Genomic DNA, 6,000 nt, shown 5'->3' with positions numbered 1-6,000 from the left:
TAGTAAGAATATGTTGAAGGCGGCGATAATTGCAAACCAGAATTATTCAAATTAGTACGGAAAGTTGTACCAAAGGTTGATTAAGAATGATTCGCCTTATTCGAGTTCTTTTCTTTCCGCATTTGAACCGTAAACGTTTCCGGGCCAACGGATGATATTAATTATATTCATATTAAGATGTTGAAGCCCAATGTTAATACGGGATTGCTCAAAGAAATCTTGATCGCTAACCTAAAACATAGTAGCCTAGTCAATCTAACAGCTTCTTCAGGGTCTTTGACGATTTTTGTTCTTGCAACTCTACACGTCCATACCCTACTTGTTGTTTTCCTAGCCAAGAATGACAGATCCCAGCGCTATGTATATTAAGCGGAAAGATAACGGGCACTTGCTAGATAGTTAAAAATGGCGATGCTTTGTTGACATATCGATCTGAATTTGTGTTTCATAAAACACTTAAGTGTATTAAGAAAAAGGTATTGGCTAAAAATAATTTATGTGTATCTTTTGTGTTTTTATGTAACAATGCTGTGTTAAATATTGTGGAGTTACAGTTGAAAAATATATCTAACATTGGTATGACTCAGTCGACTTGTGACGTTTAGGGGACAATGTGAGTTTCCAAATGTTCAAAATGGTCCCTATACACGCATTATTGTGGTTAATAGTAGACTTGGTAGAGGGTAACTAGCAGCATGACACAATGGTCATTATTACAACAATTTCTGGTCCCTACCTATATCTATCTATCTATAGATATATATCCTGTACATTGATATGAGTAAAACCTGGCAAATGTACAACCAGGACGTCAAAATACAATTAATATGTACAAGGTTGTTAAATTGTTCTGAGGTAAGCATTTGTGAAAATTCGGGAAAATAACATATGTTTACAGTTTGGGGCCTTCCTAACAATGCACGTATCGTACGATCACTTTTTCTAATTGATACATCTGTGTAGTAATACAATCTTTTTTTGAAATAAAACATTGTATCATTTAAGGCGAAGTGTTTTTGTTTTAGCTATTAAATTTATATGAAAACTACAGAAACAAGCTCGGTAGCAAAAAGTTTAAACATAAACCCAGTTTAATGACACAGGAAGACATAGAACAAAAAATAATAAAATAAGAAAACAAGAAACATGGAACAACAGAACACAACTCCACTGGCAACACAGTGCATATATACTATATAAAAAGCCTTTCAATTTAAATTGTGACGCTCACTAAATAATGAAACGAAATTCTTAATATTACGATAATCTGTCGTACGACAAGATAATATGACCCCGTTAATATATAATATACTTTTTAATTTTATTGTTATCTTGTTAAAATAGTTTTACCAATTACAAATTTCGAACAGTGTTAAAGGAAAATGAATGCACTTCTTAAATGAAATCGTCCTCTGCAATTGCTTAAACCTCCTTTAGTGATATTTATTTTTAGAAATAATGAAGGATTAATGTCTGATCTCGCTAAATTTACCATTATTTGCAGATGCATTTTGCACAAAGATTGCAGAAGATGCAGAAGCTTATTTATTGACCCGTATTAGTTTAATTACCTTTTCTTTGTACAAAAATCAGTAATTACAACAATTAACCATTTATAGGGAAAGACAAACAAAGCCACCCCTATATTCCCTCTTAAATTGTTAAGCTTTATAAACAAGTCAGCATAAATCTTACAATGAAATGTTAAGACCGTACCTGTTATAACAACACACATACATGAAAAAAGGATAAACACATTTTCATTACATTCAAATATAGTTCAAGTGTGTAATTTTAAAGTGACGTAATGCTGACGCCATTCTTAACGGCTTCATTAAAAAGTTATTTATATTCACTGCTTCACCATATAGCCTATTACTAAAATCCGGAACGCCTTTTACCATACCATTAACTTTAAGACAAAGTTAATGTTTAAGTTTAATCTGTTGTATGTACACTGTGCATAAACGGCGCATAATAATACTCTGCTATTAAAGCCGTTTTTCAAACTTAAAAAAAATGCGAAAGAAATGTAAACAGTATTATGTAAACGTATATACACAAACGCGATATGACAAAATAGTTTAAATCGTCAAATGAAAAAAACCTAATGTATGGTGTATGACGACACGGGTGAAAGTAATAGCTTTCCATGTAACATTTATTTGGTTCTTTTCTCTCTTCTTTTGATATTCGGTTGGTACAGAAACATGGAAAATAAACAGTTTATCCTTTGTGCTTGTAAATGTTTAAATGCCTGTAATAATTTTACAAACTGTTCATCATTAGATTCTTTACTTATGCAACTTTCTTGTGTGAAATCAAGCCCAGATCACAACACAGCATTTAATTTTGACTTAAGGATTTTTGAACTAAACCCTAGATGTATTTTCACTCTTAGCGTATTTACTTAACAATATGTTCGAATGTATCTCAGAAAGTATTCAATATTAAGAAGACTATATAGATTTTATATTAGCATTTCCGTCTGATCGCTGTCGACATGTTAGCTTCATATAAAGAGGTACATTTCTATTCAATGAATGCATAATTTTCCGGCACTTAACACCAGGATGGTTGTTATGGAATAGGAAAAACCCTCAAGACTTTACGAAATCTGTAATTATACGACAATAGATATCTAAGACAATGTCTAAACATGAATGAGTTCATGCTGAAGTTAACAAAATTCTCTATGAAATTGAAATAGATATTCTGAACAATTTTCTATTTCAAATACGTCTTAATCATTATTGTCTTCTTGTTGAGGTTGGCAAAATCCTCTGTCAAATTGAGATGGAAATTCAGACACTTTTCTATTTTAAATTTAAATGCATACTTATTTTCTAGTACCAAACCACGCACTCTTTTGAAAACAATTACAATTCAATCAACTTCTAATTTTGATTGTGTTATGTTTAAAATCTAGACATTTAGCATAATCTATTTGGAGAGAGAAAAAAAATCAAATAAATGTGAAAATAAGCACAGAGAATATACTCTCGAAAAAAATCATCACGCTACAAGTATGGTTTTCGTTTGGATTTCCATTATCATAATTAAATTAAGCAGGATGTTTTTCAAAGTGTGATGATTTTTGAAGACATGTGGTGTTTTACGTACGTAACAAACATAAACCACATAACAATGGCAATTTAATAAGGTTTAATTTTTACAAAAACATTAAATCATTTGCGAAATATTATCCATCACATTTTGTAAGGTTTAGACTCAAAGTGAACAATGAATCACCATTTCCTTAATAACTCGTGATAGGCAGTAGTACTTTTATTTTTTTGCAAAATCTCTAGTCATAATCCGTCTTTAATTTTAATTGCAGATATTGCGTTTGTAGTTTTGGCCCTGGCAGGCTCAGTGGAACCTTGGGGACTGATTAAACCATGGAAACCACAGGGACAAGCTCATTAGTATTAAACACCAAACAATAGACTTTAAGGGAACACATACTACACAACTATCAACATATCGTCATTCGAAAATTTTGGGGTAAATTAAGCATAGCTAAAAGTGTTTATAACTTTATAAAGAAAAATGAGTTTTTGACATAAAACATCATTTTCTGACCGTAAATATTAAAACTGCCAGCTGATATTTTGTCAGCAATCTTATATCACTTGTTTCGCATTAATTGGCTAATGCCATAACACAGAAATATAAAAGTTGTCAAAATGGCCAATCTGTGAGAGTGCAGTTTTATACACTTACAATACTATGGAAACTAAAAGGACACACCAAGAAGTCAAGAACATACGTTTACTTTGTTTTGAGGCAAAAAGTTAAGGCACACATCCAGACTTCAGATGCATCTAAATAACTGTGTTAGTTATGTTGGGCTTGTGTTGGAACGGTCAACGATTTAAGGGCTTAAACCAGTTTGTGAGCGCTTAACCTCAGACAACAAACACTGAGTACATTATGTATGTATGGTATGTTAATTGTCACAGTGCCCTTGACGCATAGAGAAGAGGACCATACATGTACGTTGCTTAGCTGAAAGACGACATGCAATGATATAAGTACAACTGCCCGTCAGTTTTTGCACCTTAATTTCAAAACACAGGAAAAAAGAAACATTATTTAAATGTGTAGACATATATTACATTGTAGAGTGGTCAGTTTGTATATACTCGCAATTCCAAGTATGTTGTTCATAAAAGTTGACTTTTACATACTTTACTGCGTAACTGATAGTTAGTAATATGTCTGTGATCGATTAATGTCACTATCAACATATTCAAGTGTATAGTTTATTGTCACAACCGGTTCCTTAGCGCTTTGTTTGAACATTGAACAGCCAAACGTGATAAATGTCCGCGGACAATATCGGACAGCATCCCAACATTTTTGCTTCAATCAGAAAACAATCATTCACAAAAGTGAAATTCGTAATCAATAAATGTGTGGCTCATACAGAGCTATTCTGTTCAACGTCATACATTTTCTTCTAATTGAGTACGTACTGAATTGAACATGTTCCCGAACTCTATCGAATTTAAAGGTTACACAATCTGTTAATATCAGTAAGTGCCAAATATGATGATAATGAACATCTCCCTTTGATTCCAGTTGCATTCTTAGTCATACAGAAACTGAGTTCAATAGTTTTTAATTTGATCCTAGATATGTTTGTGCCTTAATTATTTTCGCCTTTGAATAGGATCTTCGGTAAATGTCAAGCTACTCGGCCCATACTTAATTTTTTGTTGTTGTAAACATCAGCCATACAGGCAATGAATTATGTAGTATAGTATTTGATAATATCCACGTTTTGGCATTGGTCATTGTTATATACTGGTTAAATTCATTCCAGCGAGCTGTACTTTTCCGCGTTCTTTTCATTGTTTTATTCATGACAATAAATGTTACTTCACAAACATTTTATTTTCTCAATTAGAATGCTTAAACAAATACTGTACTTTTTCAACGTGACAATCACTTTTGGTCTAGAGCCTGTTTTATTGTATTTTAATGATTTAGTTAAGATAAGTGAACAGCAGATCAAAATATACAAATAAATGTGGATATATGTCGATAATTCGAATGTAAATAATGACGTTTAATTGAAAAGTACATAACGGCGGCTGGTCAAAGAACATGCAATGTAATATTGCAATGTATACATGTAGTAATAACAGCATAACATACTCTAGTATTTCAAACCACAATACATTAATGTTGCAATTCCATAAATCATTGTACTTTTAAAAACTGTCATCGAAATCTGAACAATTGTAGACGTTTGGACAATTAATTATGTTTGAAGGAATGTCTAGGACACTTAGTGTTAAAGTATTCGGTTGATATCCAGTCATCTGAAAAGACATTCAAGTTAACTGCACCAACCCAATGACACTGGGTATCACATTTGTTACGTTTTCGGAATGTCCTTTCCTTGTATTTTGTCAGTGAAACACCACTCTTGGTAACTGCATTGATCTTGGAAAATAAGAAAACTAAAATAGCAGTCCACGGAATAAATTTCTTCTGAAAATGAAAGATTAAACATTGGGTATCTCATTTCTTACGTTTTCTGAAGATGCTCTTACCTGGTATTTTGACAATGAAACACCTATCTTGGTTACTTCATTGATCTTTTGTAAAATGAATACTGATATAGCAACCAACTACGGAACAAATTACTTCTGAAAATGAAAGATTAAACGCTACAGTTCCCGGGGGAGGGGTGTCTGTCATGTTTCTACCTTTTCACAAAGCAATTTGCATCCCTAAAACAAAATAGAGGGTTCAGTGAAATACGGACGTTACTACTTCTTTTTTTACATGGAGTAACGATCGTCGTGTGCTTAGCCCTTGAATATAAAGGGTTGATATGAGCATCATGTTCGTTAACTATGGGTGACGTCCATATATTTAATATCCTCGGTGACCTTGCAGCAAGTCCCAAGACTGTGTATTTACAACGAACAAGGTTAATGTAAATCCGTTAACTATTTTACTACCAGCCAAATTCTTCCAAAA

The sequence above is a fragment of the Mya arenaria genome, chromosome 4 (assembly GCF_026914265.1).
Source record: "Mya arenaria isolate MELC-2E11 chromosome 4, ASM2691426v1".
In the NCBI taxonomy this organism is placed as follows: domain Eukaryota; kingdom Metazoa; phylum Mollusca; class Bivalvia; order Myida; family Myidae; genus Mya; species Mya arenaria.
Note: the sequence above shows the minus strand (reverse complement) of the source record.